This window comes from Zalophus californianus, chromosome 6 (genome assembly GCF_009762305.2).
Source record: "Zalophus californianus isolate mZalCal1 chromosome 6, mZalCal1.pri.v2, whole genome shotgun sequence".
Taxonomy (NCBI): Eukaryota; Metazoa; Chordata; class Mammalia; order Carnivora; family Otariidae; genus Zalophus; species Zalophus californianus.
This window is the reverse complement of record NC_045600.1, coordinates 93,496,245-93,521,584: the sequence shown is the minus strand read 5'-3', so window position 1 is coordinate 93,521,584 and position 25,340 is coordinate 93,496,245. Positions and strand designations below refer to the sequence as shown.

The following is a 25,340-nucleotide window of genomic DNA, read 5'->3' as shown; positions in this document are numbered from 1 at the left end:
TGTGGGATGGAGCCCTGAGTTGGGCTCCATGCTCAGCAGGGAGTCTGCTTGAGTTTCTCTCTCTCTCATACCCTCTGCTCCCCCCGCCCCAATAAGAAATCTTTAAGAAAAAAAAAAATTACTGAGTTTGCTTTCAGAGACTGAGTCAGTAGGTTTGGAAGTCCCAGGAATCTGCATTTTTTAACCAATGCCCTAAAGGATTTTGATGCAGGTGGTCTGTGGAATTCCATTCTGGAACATAGAACCAACCTTGCTGCTTGAGCCAATATTTGAGCTTTGCCTGACTTTGGACTTTGTCTACCATATTTCCCTCTTACCAGAATCCCCCACCTAATAAATGCACAGTAAAAGTTAGCTGATTTAAACTATTTGTTCAGTGGTGGTGGTGGTGGTGGTGAGTCTTTTTAAAATTATAAGACTATATTACTGTAGATACATTGTGGGCCATTTTCCCCCTGGCTATCCTTAATGTTTCACTTTTAATAGAATATGTGAGAAAACCTAGCATATGGAAGTGACCCAGTAAATCTTTTTGCTATTTTTAAAGGCAACTGGAAAAACTGCCTCTCTTACATTAAAACTAAATTGAGAATCTTCTATGGTGAAAGATGTTCCATTACCTTTACTAATAATAGATGTGAAATAGTGTAAGAAATGACTTGCAAAATTACTGTGGGAACTATTTTCCTTTTCAAAAAGTCTTTTAAAAAAACTACAAAAATAATAAATATTCAGTGCAGATCCTTGGAAAATTCATAAATACAAAAGAAAGAATTGCATGTAATCTCACTGTCCTCACATATTCTTAGTATTTGGATGTATGTCCTTCTACTTTTTTTCCTATGTATATTTTCTCCAACAGAATGGTTTATTTTGTGCATACTATTTTGTAGCAAGATTTTTTTCTCTAAGTAGTATATTATGAACGTTTTCCCATGCCAATACATATTTTTTTACAGTATCTTTTTAATGGATTCAGAGTGTTATATTGCATGAGTCAGTCGTATGTTAGTCAACCAATCCACTATGGTAAGTTCCAACTTTTTGACAGTTTACATTTAAATTGAAGAGAACCAAAAGCCTTTGTGTGTTCCTTTAAAAAGAAATCAATTTTAGTAGTTAATGAATTTGACTATAATTAACAGAACATCCCATTTTTCTACATAACAATATTGGTATAAAAACTTGGTGATTATCATATCAATGTTAAGAGGATTATTCTTTTTTTTTTAAAGATTTTATTTATTTATTTGAGGGAGAGAGAATGAGAGGTAGAGAGCACGAGAGGGAAGAGGGTCAGAGGGAGAAGCAGACCCCCTGCTGAGCAGGGAGCCCGATGTGGGACTCAATCCCAGGACTTCAGGATCATGACCTGAGCCGAAGGCAGTCGCTTAACCAGCTGAGCCACCCAGGCGCCCAAGAGGATTATTCTTATTATAAGAGTTTAAAAGGACTAAAAAACAAAACAAAACCCACAGGAATATCAAAGCACTCAGGAATAAATTTTTTTTTGTTTAAGATTTTATTTATTTATTTGACAGAGACACAGCGAGAGAGGGAACACAAACAGGATGAGAGGGAGAGGGAGAAGCAGGCTTCCCGCTGAGCAGGGAGCCGGATGTGGGGCTAGATCCCAGGACTCTGGGATCACGACCTGAGCCGAAGGCAGACGCTTAATGACTGAGCCACCCAGGCGCCCCAGGAATAAATTCTTAAATGTTTGAAATCTCGGAGTGTGCCAACCACAACAGCCCACTAGAAGGAAATTCTCTAGACTATAGACGTAGACAGATCAAGGTTATTAACTAGTGGACCAGGTGAATCAAGCTGTAGGTTAGCTCCAGCGTGAGAGGACAGTGGATCCCTTTCTCTGCCAGTATTTTGGAAGCCATATCTAGGTGGGATGAATTGTAGTGTAATCTACACATTAATATACTTGCTTTTTCTTGCTAATCAAGGAGACTAACCCTGACTACTAAAAGCCACTCAGGATTTGTCAAGCCTCTACATCCATATTTAATAGCAGGATAGCCTGGTTACTCAGAAACTGGCTGTAGAAATGATAATGTTGACTTAGGCTAAGGGAGAAGAAATAAAGCAGAGGTTTTTATTCAAGAAAAAACACATTTACTAAATCAAGAGAAGTAATGTGGGAAATAATCTCTGAGACTTTAGATTGATCTCTTTAAAGCTCTGAAAAGGAGTCTTTTGGATAATGTATTTCAGTTAAGCCCCCTTGGTTTACAAATACTGTAATAAAATGTTTCTTATAATGAGCTTCTACCTTAAATGTTTGGGATATTAGCTAAGGATCCTTAGGGGCCCAGTTCTTGAGATAATCCAGTCCCCTGGGGCAGAGGTGGCATGTTGTGGGGCCCAAGGGTTTTCTAAGTCTGTGTCAGTAGCAGTGCCTTAGTCTTAGAATAATCTGTGGACCATGCAGACTTTCTTCTTCTATCACTGCCCACTGGAGTTTGAGATCTGTTTTGTCTTTGGAGCTAGAGGCTCTTTCTGAGCCTCCAATGTGGTGTGTTTAAGAAGGATCTGGACAAAACCTGTAGTGTGCAGCTTAACTGGTTAGAGTAAGAACTGGGATGTGTAATCTGAGTTGATGAAAATCTAAGTGATGGGAACATTTAAGTCAGTAGCAGTTTAACAAATCTGTAAGACTTGGTTGTGATCTGTACCATTCTGTATATGGATTCTTAAATTCTTAAATTAAATTCTAGATTCTTAAAATAATTATGTTCATAAGGTTAGTCATCTCCTGTATTCTTATTTGGCTTGCTTGTCTATTGGTTGTTTTTTCCTGAAAAAAGGTAAGGTAATTGTCATGGACTATGGTGAAATTTAATAAATCTGAATGAGTAGAGGCAAAATTATTTTAAAATATGTGTGTGAAATAGATGGATTAGTACCACTCTTTATTATTCCAACTTGAAAATGTCTTCTTTTGGGTAGCAGTTAAGGTTTTATAACTATGAAATTACATAGATTGAGTTTATTCAGAATGTGGTCAATATATAGACCAACACAGTCTCAAGCAGAGCACCGGATGCTTTTGTGCATGCTTTTCACTTTAGTCAACTCCATTCTTTTGGTTTTCATTCTTCCTGCCATAGCACAGTGACATCTGATGCAGCTAGAGCTTAAAGAAGAAGGGTCATGTTAATTAATTCCAGTGAAACAGAAACTGTCTCAAATAATTAGTGGAATAACAGTCTCTTTAAAAGACTTTAGAGCTTTTTTTTTCTTTCCAAGGACTAGAGAAGGAGAATGGCACAAATTGTTCACGCGAGATCATTTTAAGCTATTGATGCATCTTATAGTCCTCATCTGATGTTTCTGATTTCAATATGAATCATTCAGGCCATGTAGTGATTTTTTTCTTATTTTCTCTTGAGGCTCTCTGACTTCAGTAACAGTTTTCAAGAGAGCAACCCCATGAACTTTGGCTTAGTCAGAATCTAAGAATGGTCTCCATTTTATTATTTTATTTATAGTTGTCATATTTTAGTTTAAATACAGTTGACCTAGCAAGTAAAAATTTTTGTGTACAAGTAGGGTGGCAAATACCAGGTCAGCTTGCCTGCTGGGTTATTGTAAGGAAGAAGAGGCTATGTTTGTTCTCCTGTCACTGTTTTCTTCAGTTGATCTTGCCATTATGGGGTTTGATTTTTTGTTTATTTGTTTGTTTGTTTATCTTCCAAATAGTTAAGGAAAGAGGGATTAATGGTCAGGGATAGCTAGAGTTAGGGAAAACAGGTCAGGAGGTAAGTGGGAAGATCCTTTCCCATATTGTGATTGTCTTTGTTTTCCAGCCCAACATTGGAAGCTTTCGTCTTATGACCTAACCTTCAAGGCCACTGCCTTCAAGCAAACTAGGAAGTTTAATCTACGTATAATTTTAGTAGGTAAAAAGGGAATAAGAGGAAATTAACATATAACATATGATGTATGTTTTTTTTTCACAAATAAAAAGGTCTGGATTTTATTTTGTGTTGAAAATATACTCAGGATCTTATGCATGTTTAGGAGCTCAGTTTCTGGAAGCATAATAATAAAGATGTAAAGAAAAAGGGAACAAAAATGTAAAAAAAAAAAAGGAAAAAGAAAAAGAAAGGCTAAAAAAAGGGTGGTTTGAGATTGGGAGATTTGGGTATGATTACCTGAATGTGTATTACCGTGTATGTGTGGGGCAAACAGGGTTCTGTCCTAGGAAGGGAAACAGCCCTATAACTCAGGGAACCAATGACTTATCTACAAATAATATTGGCCATTGTGCTGTAGAGGTAGGAAACTCAGAGTAGATGAAACAGAGGAGGCATTAGAACAAACACTTCGCATATAGATGTATGGTTATGTTTCTGCTTTAGTCCTTTGTACTTTGTGTTGTGATGTCTATTTTGGTTGGTTGTTCTCTCAAGTTAGTTGTAATTTTTATCTAAGATTTCTGAAACTAGCTACAAAATCTGCTTGGAATACCTGATTTTTTAGGTTTTTTGAAAAATGTGATTGAAACAACTTTGCCATGCAGGGATTTGTGTGAACCAGATCTATGAAAAGAAAATAGAGAAAAAACTATTTACATCGTGTAAACAAGAGTTAAACTTTATGCTCAGAGGCGGCAGTGGGGTTGGTGGCTTCAGTGAAGAAAAGTGAGAGTTCAATTTTCATCTTGGCCTGAGAGGTTTTTGGCGCCAAGGTCACCATGTTAGGGAAAAAGCAGGTTGGGTAGACTTGGGTCTCTTAGAGGAGGACGACGAGTTCAAGGAGTTCCCTGAGGAAGACTGGGCTGGTTTAGATGAAGATGAAGATGCACATGTCTGGGAGGATAATTGGGGTGATGACAACATAAAGGATGACTTCTCTAGTCAGTTATGAGCTGAACTAGAGAAACATGGTTACAAGGTGGAGACGGCTTAGCATCCAGAAGAAGAGTCGAAGCAACCTACACTTGAACTGATGGGACACTTAAAACAATATGGTTATTTCATTACCTGCTTGGATTTATTTTTGTTTTTGTAACATAAAAAAATAAATGTTTTGATCTAAAAAAAAAGAATTAAACTTTATGAATCTGAATGATTAAATAACAGGTACATAAAATGAATGGGAAATACTTGAGAACAAATAAAAAGTGGTAAATAATAATGTGACATGGTTAAAAGCATGATCTCCTGTTTTAGGCTGGGCTTCTTCCTGTGTGACCTGGCAAATTAATGAATGTACTCACCTCATAGGGCAGCTGAGAGGTTTGTAAATCACACACATATATGTGTAAAGCACTTAGCTTACTACTTGGCACATCATAATGGAGTCTGTGAATATTAACTCTTAGCTGGTATTATTGGCTTGTCTTTTTTGAAAGCATGAGTGGGGGGGGCAGAGGGAGAAGGAGAGAGAGGATCCCAACCAGGTTCTATGCTCAGTGCAGAGCCTGATGTGGGGCTCCATCCCACGACCCTGAGATCATGATCTGAGCTGAAATCAAGAGTCTGATGCTTAACTGAGTGAGCCACACAGGTGCCCCTATTGACTTGTCTATTTTAAATGATTTGTAAAAATTCACTTGCTTAAAAAAAAAATAGTCCTAATACATCTCTCTTACACCTCATACGCTTAATGATTTTGGAGGGTTTCAAGACATGAGTTATGAACACTATTACAATTTTCACTTTATTCTAATAGGATTTGGCTAGCGATTCTCTTTCACATACAGCCTGTCTCTAACTCCACATTGTCAGCATCATCTGCCATGGCTGTAGCTTTCATCCCAGTCCCTTCTAAATTTCTCCATCAGTATTCTCAACCTTTTTTTTCTTCCGGAAAGAGAAACTTATTCTAAATAAGGGCTCTTAAAGGTCCTCCACCCTGTTGTAATTAACTGGGTAACTAGCACTTTATGCATAATATAAACATGTCATAAACTATTGGTTGAATCTCAAAAGCCAGTCCCAATCCCTTTTCTTTTGCCCATATAGAGGTTTACAAGACAAACATTCCCTTTTCTCACCTTTTTTTTTTTTTTAAGATTTTACTTATTTGAGAGAGAGAAAGAGCGAGAGAGAGAACACAAGCAGGGAGGAGAAGGAGAAGGAGGCTCCCCGCTGAGCAGGGAGCCAGATGTGGGGCTTGATCCCAAGACCCTGAGATCATGACCTTAGCTGAAGGCAGACGCTTAACGACTGAGCCACCCAATTTTTTTTCTTACTTTTGTTGGAAGTTAGAGCTAGCTGTGTAATTCAGTTCTGGCTAATGTGTTATAACCAGAAATCTTTTGGAGGGCCTCTACAAGGAAAAAGTTGCTTTTCTGGTAGAAGGAACAAGCAAGAGAACAGTTTGGATGCATATCCTTTTCTTTATTCCATTCTGAAATGTAGACTATGGTATGGAGTTGTGGCAGCAAAGTTGCAATCATGAGGCAACATCCCTAAGAATGAACTTAACAAGCTGAGATGGTAGAGCAGAAAGATGAAGAGTCTGGGTTCTTAATGATATTATCGAGTTGTCAGAACAGCCCTGAGAAAACCTTCTCTGGACTTTCTTGTTTCATACATTATTAAAGTCCTACCAGTTTAAGCTACTAGTTCAGACTTTTCTGTTCCTTGTAGCTGAAAGCTTTCCCAACTTAAACAAGTTGTAATAGCTTTTATAATGTGAATGAAGTCAACATAAATTTGGGAGACATTTGTCTAATCTGTACAGGGTTATTTATACACAAAATAAATGCAGGTAACATGGGAAAGAATCCAAGAGGTGAAACATCTTCTGGCATTGCAAAACATGGGTGGTAATATCAAATAACCTAGTCCTAGTCATAATTTCTAGGTTGTCTGGCTACCTCCTGAGTCCTTTCCCACATTTTCTATGGCTTTTCAAAGTCTTGCTTTCCTCAGGCTTAGAATCCTGAACATGACAGAGGCAAGGACTGAAGTTTGAATAAGAAGGTAAAAACTGGGTGTGAGTGAAGGTGAGTGGGTGGGAGATTTCAATTAAAAGATGAGTGTGTAGAGACCACACCAGTCTTCCAGCCTGGCTTGTTCCTCAGGTGTCTTGAGGTTCAGCATTCATGAATTTCAATGGGGGTAAGAAGAGAACAAGACGTTCAAAGACAAAGGAGAAGCCCTAGCAGTAGCCACTGCTGAGGCCTAGAAAATGCCACTGAAGGCCTAGAAAAATGAGAAGCCCCTTCATCTTTGGGGTTCAGTTCTATTTGGTCTCTCAACTTTTACATGCAGTTTATGGTAAATCCACACCGACGAGACGCTTCACCCAGCTTTACTAAATTTTAGATCATCTAGTGGCGTTAAGATTTTTGGTGTGAACACTTAAAGTAGAGGTAGGCAAGGAAGGAAATATATGTGAGAAACTACAGAGAACTGCGGAAAAAAGTAGTTAGAAGATTAAGAAAATTTGATGAGATTAAGATTAAGATAAGATTAAGAAATACGATGAGATGAACATGATAGTGACATTTTCCACTGAGCTTTTATCATTTGCTGAGACTCCCAAGTCAGTGCCTCTTTTGCATCTTTTTAAAGCTAATCATAAAAGAAAACACTAACTCTTTGTGTAACTGAGGAAATAAATGAGCCAAAATATTGTCTACCAGTGGCACAATGAGAGAATTATGCTTTAAATGGAGGCTGACACATGCAACCTCTTATACACGTTTTTCTGTCTTTTACATTGACCAGCAAGCTTGGTGGCTTCATTGTTCTCTCACTAGATGTTTGGAAATGGCTGGCCTTATTGATCACACATTTCTGTAGATGCAGCATGGCCAGAGGATGTTATTTCTGGTACAGAGTGAGAAAGAGTTTGTACAAGCACTGTGGGCAGAGCCACTGTACTGTTAGATTTAGACCTCATGTACAGGAGATACAGAGTAACCACAGGCTCGGCTTCCCACTCCGCCCTCATTCTCTTGTTCAGCATTAGACTCCATGCTTTTGATCTTACTAGAATCCATGCTGTTCTGTGAATTAAAAAAAAAAATTCAGTTTTAGTTTACATACATAAATACTTTCTTGACTGCTATTATAAAAGATAACAGCATTTCAGGTGTGCCTGGGTGGCTCAGTTGTTAAGCGTCTGCCTTTGGCTCGGGTCATGGTCCCAGGGTCCTGGGATCGAGCCCCGCATAGGGCTCCCTGCTTCTCCCTCTCCCACTCCCCCTGCTTGTGTTCCCTCTCGCGCTGTGTCTCTCTGTGAAATAAATAAATTAAATCTTAAAGAAAGGAAAGATAACAGCATTTCATATTGACATGAATAGATGTGCCGGATATAGTGTTAAGTAAAAAATAGCAAATGCAGTATATGTGCATGGATGTGTGTGTATATGCCTGTGTTCTGGAAGAGTTTATCCTAGACTATGTAGATTATTGAAAACAGTTATTTCTAGAGGTGTAATTATGGGAGACTTTCACTTTCTAATTTATCCATATCTATAATATTTAGATTTTTATATTCAGTATATGTTTCTTTTGTAATTAGAGAAAACAGATATTTTCTTTCTTTTTTTAAGTAGTGTAAACGAAAGGGCACCTGGGTGGCTCAGTCGTTAAGCGACTGCCTTCGGCTCGGGTCATGATCCTGTAGTCCCGGGATCGAGTCCCACATCGGGCTCCCTGCTCAGCAGGGAGTCTGCTTCTCCCTCTGACCCTTACCCCTCTCATGTGCTCTCTCTCTCTCTCTCATTCTCACTCTCTCAAATAAATAAATAAAATCTTTAAAAAAAAGTAATGTAAACGAAAATATTTCAAAGAAACATTTTTCAAGTTAAGAGAAGGTGTCTGATGGTGTATATGTATATATAATATATATAACGTATTAAAATAATTTATCTAAGCATTGTTCTCTGCTTTCAGAACTGAGAGGTCTCATTCCCGATCCTTTTTTAGTGTTGGAATTAGCATCTTAGGTTAGTTTTGAGTTAAGCACATTTTCCAGGTGTGGGGAGAGAAAGAGGAAGGCCGCCTATACAGTGTGATTTGGAGGGTGCTGACAGGATCTACAAATAAAAGAAAATCCACAAAGAGCTCTCCCATCTCAATAAACTAACAAACAATTTGATTAAAAAATAGGCAAGGATTTGAATAGACATTTCTCCAAAAAAGATATACAAATGACCAGTAAGCACATAAAAAAAATTCAACATTATTAATCATTATGGAAATGCAAATCAAAACCACACTAATATAATACCTCACATCCATTAGGATCTTTATTATCAAAACAAAAACAGGGGCACCTGGGTGGCTCAGTCGTTAAACATCTGCCTTTGGCTCAGGTCATGATCCCAGAGTCCTGGGATCAAGCCCCACATCAGGCTCTCTCCTCGGCAGGAAGCCTGCTTCTCCCTCTCCCACTCCCCGTGCTGTGTTTCCTCTCTCGCTTGTGTCTCTCTCTCTGTCAAAAAAAAAAAAAAAAGAAGAAGAAGAAGGAAAAAAAAACCCAGGAAATAGCAAGTGTTGTTGGAGAGGATGTGAAGAAATTGGGACCCTTATACACTCTTGATGAGAATGTAAATTAGTGTGGCTGCTATGGAAAACTGTATGATAGCTCCTCAAAAAAATTAAACGTAGAATTACCATACAGTCTACTAATTCCACTTGATACATAACCAAGGGAATTGAAAATAGGATCTCAGAGAGATATTTGTACACCCATGTTCATAGCAGCATTATTCATAAAAGCCAAAAGATGTAAGTTACTCAGTGTCCACTAACAGATGCATGATACATATATATATGTGTACACACACACACACACACACACACAATGGAATATTATTCAGCCTTAAAAAGGAAGTAAATTTTAACATAAGCTACAACATGGCTGAATGTTGAGGACATTATGCTAAATGAGTTAAGCCAGTCACAAAATGATATATACTATATGATTCCACTTCCATAAGGTACCTAGAGTAGTCAAATTCATAGAGACAGAAAGTAAAATGGTGGTTGGCAGCTTAGGGGAGGGAGAAAAGGGAGAGTTCTTGTTTAATGGGCACAGAGTTTCGATTTTGGAAGATGAAAAAGTTCTGTGACTGCGTGATGGTGATGATAGTGTAACAACGTGAATGTACTTAATACTACTGAGATACAACTTTAAAAATGGTGAAGGTGGTAAATTTTATGTTACGTATACTTTACCACAATTAAAAATAATGGTACAAAAAGAAAACCCCTTAATGCCTCAGAATTGTCTCTTCTAAAGCTATTCTGATGCATTTTTTGCAAATTGTTATTTTGAGAGCATAAATATATTTAATGTCTATGGTGAACAAGTGTCAGTCCTTTCTTCAGTGAGAATGAGACAGGTAGGTAGGGGATACATCTGGAGCTAGGGATAAGGAAAATCTGCTTTAGTATTGAAAAGGGCAAATAAAGGAAGAAATACTTCAGGCCCCTAACAACAATTTCAGTTACATTACAGTTTTGCCTTTTCCTGGCTCAGCCCCACAGAGTCTCAGATCCAATAGTGTCTCCACTGTTTTTATGAATCTTAGATGATATTTGACCTGTGAAAAGCTTTATCGAATTTCAGACTACGTACCTGAGCCAGCAAGACATTGTAGAGATTCATCAAATCTTTATCCATGCTTTTTCGTTAGGGTTTAATTTTAATACAGGTGATTCTTTATAAATCTTAGTCTACGGCTGGTATTTCTTAAACATCAAATGAAAGACAAACCTTAAAGGAAAAAGAATATAAACAATTTAAACTTCACTGCAGCAACAACAAAACTAAATGCTATAAATGACATCTGTGTACATTCTTTGAAATTTGTTGAGACTTGCCATGTCATCCTCCCATTGTACCTGCCACTGGATACTTTTACGGCGTTTCTCTGTTTTTAGTTTTCTATGTTTGTTTGGACTTACTGTGACGTAGCCACACATGGTTTTCTTTTCATTTAGTCTTTTATGGGTCCTTAGAGCTTCTAGCTCTAGCTTAATGTTTTTCATCTGTTTTTTTGGAAACTAGTATTTAGAAACTCGTATCTCCTCAGATACTAGTTCTGCCCTATTCTCTCTGTCTTTCTGGGACTCAGCTACATATAAGTTAGACCATTTCACTTTATTCCATATGTCTCTGATTCTCTTTTCTCTATTGCTTTTTCCGTTTTTGGCTCAATATGGTTATTTTCTGTTGACCTTTCACTTCACAAATCCTCTCTTCTGCTGTGTCAGTCCTCTAGTCCATCTACTGAATTCTTAACTTTAGTTATTGTATTGTTCAGTTCTAAAAGTTCTGCTTGCTGGGGCACCTGGGTGGCTCAGTTGTTAAGTGCCTACTTTTGGCTCAGGTCATGATCCCGGGGTCCTGGGATCGAGTCCCGCATCGGGCTCCTTGCCCAGCAGGGAGTCTGCTTCTCCCTCTCCCACTCCCCCTGCTTGTGTTCCCTCTCTTGCTGTCTCTCTCAAATAAATAAATAAAATCTTTAAAAAAAATAAAAGTTCTTGCCTTTTTAAAAGATATTTAAGTTCTTTGGAAAAATAATCAACTATTTGCACATCTTTAAATATATTAAACATAGTTCCCATTTTTTTGTTGAGGTATAATTGACATATAACATTTAGTTTCATGTGTACAACATAATGATTCAGTATTTGTATATATTGGGAAATGATCACCACAGTAAGTGTGGTTAACATCTATCACCATGCACAATTACAATTTGTTACTTGTGATGAGGACTTTTAAGATCTACTCTCAGCAACTTTCAAATATGCAATATAATATTATTAACTATAATCACTGTGCTGTACATTACATCCCCATGACTTATTTATTTTGTAACTGTGAGCTTGTACCTTTTGATCCCATTCACCCATATCATTCCTCCCTCCCCTGAGGCAATCACCAGTCTGTTCTCTGTATTTATGAGCTTGGTTTTCTTTTCTTTTTTTTTTTAAAGATTTTATTTATTTATTTATTTATTTATTTATTTATTTATTTGATAGAGAGAGAGACACAGCGAGAGAGGGAACACAAGCAGGGAGAGTGGGAGAGGGAGAAGCAGGCTTCCCGTGGAGCAGGGAGCCTGATGGGGGGCTCGATCCCAGGACCCCGGCATCATGACCTGAGCTGAAGGTGGATGCTTAACGAATGAGCCATCCAGGCACCCCATGAGCTTGGTTTTCAGAGTTCTCTTAAAGTTTCTGTTTGATCACTGCAATATCTGGGTCCCTGGTGGATCCTTTCCTATTGTCTATTCTCTTGGTCTTTGGTCATTTCGTCTTTTTTTTCCTGGTATGCCTACTAATTTTTTGTTGAGTGAAGCATATTCTATATGAAAAACTATAGAGGCTCTGGGTGATATCTTCTTGAAGAAATGATTTAATTTTCTTCTGGCAGCCAGACTGATGGCCTTGTCCAGTTCGGGATTAAGATGTTTCACTGTTGGGTGCCTGGGTGGCTCAGTTGGTTAAGCGACTGCCTTCGGCCCAGGTCATGATCCTGGAGTCCTGGGATCGAGTCCCGCATCGGGCTCCCTGCTGATCAGGGAGTCTGCTTCTCCCTCGGAGCCTCTTCCCTCTCATGCTCTCTATCTCTCATTCTCTCTCTCTCAAATAAATAAATAAAATCTTAAAAAAAAATGTTTCACTGTTTCAGGCTTTGTAAGGGTAATCAGTTTCCAGCTTGTCTTTAATCTTAGCATATAATGTTTTAAGGATATCACATGAAAGCTGTGATATATATTCCCCAAACCTTTTTACCCTCCTAGCCCCGAACTCCAGTTTTTGTTTCCTTACCACTTGTGGTGCCTTAATTTCTATTAGCTGTTTAGCTTCTTATTGGTTGCTTTCTGTTTGGTTTCTCACACACTTTTCCTGCACATCTACAATTTAGAAACTGACAAAATGCTCCAAAGGGAAATTGTGAGCAACTACTTCTTTTTCTCCAAGATTCTGGCCCCCTCTAATCTTGGAGTTCCAAGGCTACTCTGGTACAGCCAAGTTTTGTCTTTTTAGACCTGTGAGACTGCCACAAGTTCTGGGTCAACACACAGAGCTCAGCCTCCACACCCCAGAGGTTGAATTGGCAAATGCCTGAGGGAAAAGGAGTAGTAGCAAATGTAGGGTTCATCTAGGTGCATTTCCCTTTTCTCTGGGATCTTGGCCCCTCAAATCATGATTCTTTGGTTGCTCTCCAACACCTTTAGTCTGCATTTTAAAAATTTTTTAAGTTTTTAAAAAGATTTTATTTATTTATTTGACAGAGCATAAGCACAGGGAGTGGTAGGCAGAGGGAGAAGCAGGCTGCCCCTGAGCAGGGAGCCCATTGTGGGACTCCATCCCAGGACCCTGGGATCACAACTTGAGCCGAAGACAGATGCTCAACAGACTGAGCCACCCAGGTGCTCCTTTAGTCTGCATCTTATCCAACTTTCTTGTTCTCAGTGCGAATGTTATTCTGATGCAAGTTACTTCATCTTATTTAGGACCAGAACTCATTTGGTAAGCTATTTTATAAGTACTTATCTAATGTAGATGCAGGAATTTTTCAGATGGCTTAAGATAAACTTTCTTTTAAATCATTTAAAAGAACCATCTGGTAGGTAAAATAATGATTTATAAAAACTTTATTTCAGGTATCTTATCAATCATTCCAAAGATGTATAACCCAGCAGATGTGTGTGTGGTTGTAAAGTAAACCCTAAAAAACGTTTTCCATTTTTAAGATGGACTCCTTTTTTTCTAATATTTTTGGAATTTTCACATTTTTTAATGGATTTTTTTAAAGATTTTATTTATTTATTCATGAGAGACAGAGAGAGAGAGAGAGAGAGAGAGAGAGAGGCAGAGGGAGAAGCAGGCTCCCAAGGAGCAGGGAGCCTGATGCGGGACTCGATCCCAGGACCCTGGGATCATGACCCGAGCTGAAGGCAGACGCTTAACCATCTGAGCCACCCAGGCGCCCAAGAATTTTCACATTTTTATTGGTTGTATGGCATGCAAGATGGAAACTAATTTTGGCTAGTAATCAGTTTGTGATCTGTTTGTGAAAAAGTTTTTTGCTTTTTTTAAATAACAATGTGTCTTAGAGATAAATTTGAATTTGCTTAAATTTTAAAACTAACCAAACCTTACCTAACATATATATATTTCTATAAATTTTTTTTCTTCAGAGATTATTTATTTATTTATTTGAGAGAGAGAGTGAGAACTAGAGAGATCACAGAGGGAGAGGGAGAAGCAGACTCCCTGCTGAGCAGGGGGCCCGATGCGGAACCCGGTCCCAGGACCCTGAGATCATGACCAGAACCGAAGGCAGACGCTCAACCATCTGAGCCACCCAGGTGCCCCTAAATTTTCTATATACTAAGTCACTTCCATTAAGCAAATTTATTTTTATATTATAAGTATATTGGATATAAATCTTTCTAAAATCTATTATTAAAAATAGTGCTGGGGCACCTGAATGGCTCAGTCAGTTAAGCGTCTGCCTTCAGCTCAGGTGGTGATAGCAGGGTCTCAGGATTAAGCCCCTCCTTGGGCTCCCTGCTCAGCAGGGAGCCTGCTTCTCCCTCTACTTCTGCCCCTCCCCCTGCTTGTGCGTGCATTCTCTCTTTCAAATAAATAACATCTTTTTTTTAAAAGATGTTATTTATTTATTTGACAGAGAGAGAGCAGGAGAGCACAAGCAGTGGGGGCGGCAGAGGGAGAGGGAGAAGCGGGCTCCCTGCTCAGGAGCCCGATGCGGGGCTTGATCCCAGGACCCTGGGATCATGACCTGAGCCGAAGGCAGTCGCTTAACCAACTGAGCCACCCAGGCACCCCAATAAATAACATCTTAACAATAAGAAAAAGGGTTCTAACTGGGGCACCTGGTTGGCTCAGTCAGAGGAGTAGGGACTCTTGATCTCAGGGTCATGAATTTGAGCCCCACATTGGGTTGTAGAGATTACTTAAATAAATAAAAACTTAAAGAACTGAGTATAACTTATTTTTTATTTGGAAAATATAGAAGACCCTAGTGAGGAATTTAAAGTAAATAAATGAACTATTCTCCAAAGACAACAAATGGTAACTTTTGGATGTAGTTTCTGTTGTAGATACTGTGCTATACTGCCCAGATCTTTCTTGCTACTGCAAGGTTGTTGGGAGTTTCCTCAGCTTAAATGAGCCATTTGCCTAATACTCTCTTTTAGGGCAGCCTGTGTCCAATGACTAGTTGATGCAGGGTATGAAGACCCAGCCTCATTGTGCCATTTCAGTTTTGTAGCTCTGTGTGAAATTCACTGAGGTTTTTATTAGGTCTGCATTGTAGTTCATCTTCTCCCTGTGCCCAACCATGTTTTCTTCTCTTCCTCCTATAGCTTTAGATCCTAAGAGCACTCCCTGATAAACTGCCTGTGTACTGATCTCCATCTCAGAGTGTACTTTCTGGGGAACTCAAACAGTGACAGTCCTTTTCTAGCTTTTTCCATTCATATTTTTTATATAGTCAAGATTATTTTATATATATGCATTTCTCATGTATCTGTGCAGTCCTTTTCACTATTTATGACATGAATATTTTTTCTTGTTATTTAAAATTGTTTATTTTTCAGATTATAATATAGATTAGACAGAGTTTATTTAACCTTTGCTTTATCACTGGACATTTATTTCCACAGTTTGAGTATTATAAATAATGTTTTGAATATTTGTTAAACACATTTTTGTATGTGTTTTGGACTATTTTCATAGAATCATTTCCTAAAGATAGAGTTGCTGAATATTTTTTTAAAAGATTTTATTTATTTGTTTATTTGAGAGAGAAAATGAGAGAGAGACAGCATGAGGGGGGGAGGGTCAGAGGGAGAAGCAGACTCCCTGCTGAGCAGGGAGCCCGATGCGGGACTCAGTCCCGGGACTCCAGGATCATGACCTTAGCCGAAGGCAGTCGCTTAACCAACTGAGCCACCCAGGTGCCCGAGTTGCTGAATATTTTTAAGGTACTTTGTATATAATGCTAAATTGCTTTCCAGAAAGGCTGTACCAGTTTATACTCCCATCAGCAGTATATCAGTGTCCTTTCTCAAATGTCCCATTAGTATAAGTATTATCTCTCCTTTCCAAAGAGATGATATTGAATATAACTTAAACTTTTATGAATAATAGGTCATCATAATAAATGTGACTAATAGGGCAAATAGTACTTTGAAGCTCTCATAGTCTACTAAGGTGTGTAGGATATTTGCCCATATGCTAATACATATTACCTCAAGTCAAAAGTTTTAGAGGGCCTGCATTGTTCATTATGAGACTATAAAATCTTATTTTTTGCTACTCTCTAGTTCCCAGAATTTTTGCAGCTTCTTTTCTTCTGCAGTGGATACTCTTTGGAGGGTCTTCCCTAGATTGTGGGGAACCTTCTTTAATCCCGAGCCATTTTGTATAACTTGATATCCTCTCTCGCCTCAGCCACATGCAGCAAGACCAGGGGTGGCAACATCTCCTACCCTGGCCATTCCATGTCCATTTCCTGGGACTTTCCCAGAGGAGGGCAGCTCACTCACTATGGTTAGGCCTATAGACTCAAAGCTTGGGAGCTATGTGGTGGGCATCTTTCATCAGTCATGCGGCCCAGAAAGTAGAGGTTGCAGATGTGAACATAGGAGCAGAGATGAGAAACTGAGAGGGATTGATTAGCTTTCTGAGCCCTGCTTCCGGTTCTTTCTGAAGCCTTATTCCTGTCCTTAGGCTTTATGAAGAACTCCATATCCTTAAAATCCTCCTTACCTGCCTAAGTTAACTCAGATTAGTTTGTTACTTAGGACAACATTACTTTTTCTGTCTTTAAACTTGGAACGGATAAAGTTGTAAAATACTACAAGTAGAGTCTGAATGAAAATTTAAGGGATTCTCCTTCAAGTAAAGCTTTAGGGCATGCAAAGGGTTCTTCTCTTTTGAACACTCGGAGGCTATTTTTGCCTTTTATTCTGGATAGTGTTCTGGATAGTTGAATTTTAGCCACTTTGTAAGTCATTTTAAGTTTTTTAGTACTTTAGGCAGAAATATATGTGTGTGTATATATATTTTTAAAGATTTTTATTTATTTATTTGACAGAGAGACACAGCGAGAGAGGGAACACAAGCAGGGCGAGTGGGGGAGGGAGAAGCAGGCTTTCTGCTGAGCAAGGAGCCCGATGCGGGGCTCAATCCCAGGACCCTGGGATCATGACCTGAGCCGAAGGCAGACACTAAACAACTGAGCCACCCAGGTGCCCCCAGAAATATATTTTTTATACATAGATCTCAAGAGGGTTTATTGGCTAACATTGGCTTTTGTAAATAGCATAAGGAATACTGATTTGCCAATTGGATATTACGGAGAGCTTTGTAATTGTCAACATTTATTTAAAAGTCTCTGCAATAGTTGGTTTTCTAGGTATTGAAATACTTAGGTAGTTAAGTTCAGCAGAATTGTTGATACTTGCCCAGAGCTTGGCACCTGGGTAACATTACAAGAAGTAACATTCTATCTTTTATTTAATCAGAATAAGTTTTGTCTTGATAACAGTTATCTGGAAGGAACACTGACTAAATACTGCAGTATATTTGTAACTCCGTGCTAGGTGGTGTGCTTTATAGAGTTGATATGCTTTTCCATTGGCAGGAAAGCTTTGAGGGTTTTAGTACAGAATCAGGGATACCCTTGGCCCTTTCCTTGTTCATCTGTAGGTTTTATTCTTTTTTTTTTTTTTAAGTGTATTTATTTAAGTAATCTCTATACCCAGCATGGGGCTGGAACTCATGACCTAGAGATCAAGAGTTGCATGCTCTTTTGACTGAGCCAGCCAGGTGCCCCTGTAGGCTTTGTTCTGATCCCCAGCCCAGAGGTTTCATTTTATGTTTTTGGTAGTACTAGCATTTGGATTATAGTTTGGATGGATTAGTGGAAAGCCATTCCTACTAATAGGGAATGTTTTATTGATGATGAGTCATTGATGATGAGTCAAAATGTCTTTTGTTTAGAAACTAGGGATGGAACCACTTAGTGATGAATGCATGTTTTCTTCATATGAGAGAGGGAAGATATATGAGTCTGTATTGCTGATTCAGGCTGGTCCTCCCTGCCTCATTCTTTTCTGTCTATGACAGGTTGAGCTGTCATATTGTGGGTGTTGGAGCGAGGGGCCAGTCAGTGAAACTTGTTATGCTGGTAGTTCACCATTGGGCTTCTGCTTACTTTTTCTAGCCTTACATAATGCAAGCTAAAGCACAGTGTCATTATATTTGTGTTATAAGCAATTTATTATTAAATACAGATTATTTATAGTTTTAGTGTAAAGGATATATTTTTACCCATATTTCCCCCCACCTCCTGCATACCCCACCTAAGTAAACCAAAATTTAAGGATGTCTGTTGAGGCTGTGTAGCGGTGAGTCAGAATGCTCAATATCTCTGTGGAATTGTTGCCAAGGTTTTAGTCACTCCGAGGAGCATAATGTTTTCCAGAGCATAATATGTGAGTAAGTAGCATGTTTAACTGCTAAAGAACACATTTTTGAAATGGAAGAAACATTCTCCATTCTTTGCTGATGTGTTGTGGGAAAGAGTGGCTGCATATTCATTTTATGGCTCGTTAATTAATGACAAAAGTATAAGAAATCTGATTTGCAAATCCTATAGATTGTTGGCGATCATTTGCCAGCCACTTAATCAGTAGCTACAATTAAATCACCCTCAAAATTTTCGCTCTGATATATAGTTTGCGTTGGACAAGAGGCAACCCTTTTTGTCCCTTTCCCCCAAAACACGTTAACTAACTCTTGAGTGTCAGGGTTACAAAGCCTATTTACATGTGACCTGGGATAACCTGTCTTGGTAGCAGCCCAAAGGTTCTACAAGCTCCTGTTCTCATCCCATCACATTTTCTTGATTCAGAGCCTAAGCATTAGTTCTGAGTTTTCCTCTATGATTAAAAAGAAATTCAGTGTTTTCTTATGAAAAAACCTAAAACATATACTAAAGTAGGAAAAACAGTACAATAAGTTCCCACATGCCCATCCTCCAGCTTCAGCAATTCAGTTCATGGCTAATCTCTCCACGCCCAGTTCTGCCCTCCTATATTATTCTGAAGGAAATCCTGTACATTTTGTCATTTCATCCCATATATTTCAGTGTGTATCTATGCAGGGAAGAGTGATCGTATCAGGCCTAACTGCTGTCCTTTGAAAGGTTTGCTTACCAGTTTGGTCTTTGGCTGGCATCTAGGAACTTAGATTTCAGGAGGGTTCTCTCACCACCTTAATTATTAGCAGCTCATTGTGCCTATGTTTTGTGTACAAACAATATGGTTCATGCTGAACACCTGCTTTCCTTCTGGGAGTCTGTAATCTTGGTACATGCTAAGCAGAGAGGGCTTGTGTAACCAGCCCCCAGTAAAATGTTGGGCACTGAGACTCTTAGTGAGTATCTCTGGTAGATGACATTTCAGAACTCATTGTTGAGGGAATTAAGCACATCCTGTGTGACTCCACTGGGAGAAGACTCTTGGAAGCTTGCACCTGGTTTCCTCTAGACTTCACCCTATCTACCTTTTCCCCTTGCTAATTTTGCTTTGTGTCCTTTTGCTATAATGAATCCTAGCCATGAGTACAGTATATATTGAGTTCTGAGAAACTTCTCTAGGAAATCACTGAACTTGGGAGTGGTCATGGAGATCTTTGAAACAATATCTCTAACACAAGCACTTAAAATAAAATATCCACAGTACCATTTTATACATAAAAATGTCCATAATAATTCCTTAATATCATCACATTCAAGTCAGTTTGCATTTCTAGTTGTATCATAAATTTCATAATCTTTTTAGTTTGTTTGAATCAAGGTTCAGATATTGCAGTTGGCTGGTGTTTCTCTGCATCTCAATCTGTAGGCTCCCTCTCCATCTCTTCTTTTTCCCTTTCATTTGTTGAAGAAACTGGGTCATTTGCCCTATGGAATTTCCCAGTCTGGTTTTTGCTGATTATATTGCCATGGTGTAGTTTAATGTGTTCTTCTATAAATTGGTAGTTGGATCTAGAGGCTTTTTTGTGTGAGTTTTTGACCGCCAACGCCTTCATGTGTCCTGAGGCTATGCCTTAATTTCCATTTGATTAATGTTTGCCAAGTACTTTGAGGTACTTGGATAAAAAGAGTTCTAACAGAAAATATCTTTGTTTTCGTTAAGCATGAGACTAGATCTTTTGACACTTGGAGCCTGACTCACTGTCTTTAGAGAATCCAATCAAAGGTATATAGCTTAGTGTTCTTTACCTGTCTTTCAGGTATTAAACCTGGCAGAGTTCCCTGAGCTAAAGCTGACTTTAATTATCTAGGGCTGGTACAATTCTATGCTGACCAGATATTATGTGTAGGTGGAAATGTAGTTTTAAAAAGTGTATCTTACTATTTTTTTAGGGTTCTAAAACTTAAAATAGAAAACATCAGAACCCGGGACGCCTGGGTGGTTCAGTTGGTTAGGCATCTGCCTTCAGCTCAGCTCATGATCCTGGGATGATCCCGGGTCCTGGGATCAAGTCCTACACTGGCCTTCTTGCTCAGCAGGGAGACTGCTTCTCCCTGGGCCTGCCTAACCCCCTGCTTGTGCTCTCTTTCTGACAAATAAATAAATAAAATCTTAAACAAACAAACAAACATCAGAACCCTACTAAAATCTGTAAACTCTAAATGTAGTAATTTGCTATGCAACAGAATCCTTTAGTATCTTATTAACCAAGTTCTAATTAATGAATTATTAAGTTCTTCTTACTCCAACTCTATAGGAATAATCTGACAGCACGGGTCCAATGTAATTATCACCTTTGGAGATATGCCTTTTTGAAATGACTGTGTGTTTGGGCATTTAATAAATATTTAGAATACAGATGTACACTTTAAAAAATTTTTATTATTAATAAAATACACAACATAAAATGTCCCATCTTAACTGTATAGTTCACTAATGTTAAGTACATTCATATTGTGCAGCCAGTCCCTGGAGCTCTTCATCTTGCAAAACTGAAACTCTCTACCCATTAAACAACAACCCCCTGTGTTCTCCTCCCTCCTGAGTCCGGCAACCCACTTTTCTATTTTATGTCTATGAATTTGGCGACTCTAAGTACCTCATGTAAGTGGAATCATAACAGCATTTGTCTCTTTGACTTACTTCATTTAGCATAATACCCTCAAGGTTCATCCATGTTGTAGCATGTTTTAGCATTTTCTTCCTTTTCAAGGTTTAATAATATTCTGCATGTATACACCACCTTTGGGATATTACAGATAATGTTGCTATGAACATGAGTGTACAAATATCTCTTATGTGACCCTGCTTTCAATTCTTTTGGGTATATATTATTGCTGGATTGGATAGTAATTCTGTCTTTAATTTTTTAAAAGAAAGTCCATACTGTTTTCCATCGCAGCTGGAAATTTTACATTCCCACCAACAGTGCATGGGCATTCCAGTTTCTCCACATCTTCTCCAACACTTGTTGTTTTATGGTTTTGTGAAGTAGTATCTCATTGTGATTTTGATTTGCATTTCCCTAATGATTCATGATGTTCAGTATCTTCTCATGTGCTTGTTGACCATTTGTATATCTGCTTTGGAGAAATGTCTATTCAAGTCCTTTGCCCATTTTTAGTCACATTGTTTATTTTTGTTGCTGTTGAATTGTAGGAGTTCTTTATATATTCTGGGTGTTAACCTCTTATTGGATATATGATTTGCAAACATTTTCTCCCATTCTCTAGGTTGCCTTTTCACTCTTGATCGTGTACTTTGATGCACAGAAGTTTTTCATTTTGTTGTAGTCTAATTTATTTATTTTTTCTTTTGTTGCCTGTGCTTTTGGTGTCAGATCCAGGGAATCATTGCCAAATTCAGTGTCAGGAATCTTTTCTCCTATGTTGTCTCCTAAAATTTTTATAGTTTTAGCTATTACATTTAGATCTTTGATTCATTTTGAGTTAATTTTTAGATGTGGTGTAAGGTTGGAGACTGACTTCACTCCCTGCAGTTACACTTTTGCACTTTGGTTTAATGATGCATGAGCACATTATCTTGAAGGTGGGGGGAGGGCTCTCAAGGTAGTTACACTATTGACAACTGCTTGCTGTGGGAAACTTGCCTTAATGCCTCCTCCTATGGGTAGTGTTACTGACCTGTCTCATTTTTCCCCAAAGAGTCTTTTTTTTTTTTTTTTAAGATCTTATTTATTTATTTGATAGGGAGTGAACACAAGTAGGGGAAGCAGCAGGCAGAGGGAGAGGGAGAAGCAGGCTCTCCACTGAGCAGGGAGCCCGATGTGGGACTGGATCCCAGGATCCTGGGATCATGACCTGAGCCGAAGGCAGACGCCCAACCAACTGAGCCACCCAGGCATCCCCCCAAAGAGTCTTTCTGAGTTTTAGAAAGTAAGATAAATTGTTAAGTAATACTTATTATCTATTAAATTGTAATTATTTATAATTTTTAGTTAGATTCTTAAACTTTTTATTATTAAAAGTTTTAAAACATAAACAAAGAAAAGAGAATAGTAAAACAAATTCCCAAGTACAGGTCTCAACAAATGTCGGCATTTTGCACATTTTGCTTTATTTATTGCCTTTCCCAGCTGTTTTTTTTTCTGGAGTATTTTAAGGTGAACCCCAATGATTTTATCATTTCATTTCTTTAATACGCTTAATGTAAACATACCGATTTTTGATCAAATATGTATTTTGTTAAAATGTGCTTTTCCTATACTTTATAATAGGATACTTGCGCAGTTGACCTTTGAGCAAAGTGGGGTTAGTGTGACTGATACTCCACACAGTCAAAAATCCAAGTATAACTTTTGTTTCCCCCAAAACTTAGCTACTAATAGCCTACTGTTGACGAGAAGCCTTAACAATAATGTAAACAGTCGATTAACACATATTCTATATGTTTTATGTATTATATAATGTATTCTTACAATAAAATAACCCGGAGAAAAGAAAATACTCTTAAGAAAATCATAAGGAAGAGAAATATACATTTTTTTGAAGAGAAAATATATTTACAGTACTGTATTTATTGACAAAAATCGATGTATAAGTGACCCTTTGCAGTTCAAATCTGTGTTCAAGGGTCAAACGTGTAATCAGTTCATATTGTTTTAAGCCCTTGGACTAGGATCAGCAGTATAATGTTGGTATTTGAAATTGCTTTAGAGTTTTATAATTTTGCATATTTACTCTATGGCATTTCTTTGATCATAATTGCAATAATATGCTGCCAAAGTCTCAGGAACCCAAACTTTAGTTATGGCATTGCTCTTTTGGAAAAACTGCCTTTACAGTTCTGCATGTTAGAATGTGGTTTCCAAGAACTCATTATTTACAGATATCAACCACATATATTTATTAACTGCTATAATGAGAGCTCACTGGAAAGATAACAGAAATATGCTTCTTATTTTTTAGTTTCTTCCTCAGTGTTTTGAGTCCTAGTGGATATTATGTAACATTATTCTTTCAACTCTTTGCTTTTTTTTTTTCAAACTGGAGAATTTAATAAAGTTCAGTAAAGTGGGGAATTTTTTAACATAGAGGAAACACGATGTGGAAGTTAAGAAGGCAGAAACAGGATCATGACCTGAGCCAAAGGCAGTCGCCCAACCAACTGAGCCACCCAGGCACCCAAGCCCCGAAATTTTTAATATTGAGGTAAAAACTCCCATCACAGTCTTCTTTAAAGGTATATAAGAAGCATTCATACATAACACAAATACTGACATAATACTTTCTTAAGAAACCCCACATTCCCCATGCTGACATTTCAAATTCTGAACATCTTCTACTTCACCCACATGCTTAGAGGGGTGTATCTTTGTTGGTAATCTTCCATGGAGTCTCAGTTGTGGGCATCTGATGACTCCATGGGCATGATGGCAGTCAGGTGTGCACACTTGGCCTTTAGAATCAGCCCCCACTCCTCTTCGCCTTTTACTAAAGCAACAAGGGAGAAAGTGTAGTAATTCTGTTTTTCTTTAACATCATCCTTATTTTTGTCTGTGCTGTGTATCATTTCCTTTTTTCTCTTGTTTTTGGAGAATTTTAGCTAAGTTACTATTTGAAAAAAATCTGCAAAGGGCTTTTGTTTGTTTTCAGCTGGAAAAGACTCTCACGATTTATAAATGGGTCCGATCTCTTTATTTTTATTTTATTATTTATTTATTTATTTATTTTTAAAGATTTTATTTATTCATTTGAGAGAGAGAGACAGACAGAGGAGAGCACAAGCAAGGGGAGAGGCGGAGAGAGAGAGAGGGAGAAGCGGACTCCCTGCTGAGCTGGGAGCCAGACGTGGGGCTTGATCCCAGGACCTGGAAATCATGACCTGAGTTGAAGACAGATGCTTAACCATCTGAGCCACCCAGGCGCCCCGGGTCTGATCTCTTTAAAAATGTGAAGAAAATGAAACTATAAAGAGAGGATGCCTCTCAGAAGGTGACATTTGAGCTGAGATTGGATAAGAAAGCTACTAACAGAGCGCTTGGGTGGCTCAGATGGTTAAGCGCCTGCCTTCGGCTCAGGTCATGATCCCAGGGTCCTGGGATGGATGGAGTCCCGCCTCAGGCTGCCTGCTCAGTGGGGAGCCTGCTTCTCCCTCTGCCTCTCATGAATAAATAAATTCTTAAAAAAAAAAAAAAGAAAGAAAGCTATTAACAGCACTGTGTAATGGAGAGAGAACTAAAGTTGGGGCTAGACATTCTTGGGTCAGGTACTGGCTCCTCCACTTACTAGCCATGTCAGCTGGACCAAGCTACCTTACCTCACCCGACCTCAGTTTTTCCATCTGTAAGACAGGGGTGACAATGCCCAATGATAGGGCAAAACGGACCTTGGTTCTTTGACCTCCTTTGACTTTGATCAGGAAGAGAGGCCTGGCCCATGCAAGGAACAGACCGTGCCGTGGCCTCCTTTTTCCACTCCCTCCCTTACCCCCACCCCCAATTTAACACAAAACCTTATTCACAGAGGGACTCAATGAATACATATAGAATTAAAATTTCATTTGAAAATGAATAGGAAGAATACAGAAGAATGTGATTTTGGCAATTCATAAAAATGAAAAACAACTTACTATAGAAGTGTTGGTAGGATTATATCCTCTTGTCTGTTTATTTAAAACATTTTTAAAATTTATTTATAAACATTTATTTGAGAGAGAGAGATACGAGAGAGAGCATAAGCAGGGAGGAGAAGGAGAAGCAGGGCTCGATCCCAGGAACCTTGTGATCATGACCTGAGCCAGAGGAAGCCTCTCAACTGACTGAGTTCCAGCCCGGCACCCCTCCTCTTGTCTGTTTATGATG

General features: G+C 38.5%; 1 protein-coding gene and 1 pseudogene across 1 annotated transcript in view; both read left to right on the top strand.

Annotated features, from left to right (window-relative positions):
• MYO5A (myosin VA) overlaps window positions 1–25,340 on the top strand; it is a 192,278-nt gene that overhangs the window by 13,828 nt on the left and 153,110 nt on the right.
• Window positions 1,717–4,926, top strand: LOC113908671 (annotated as a pseudogene).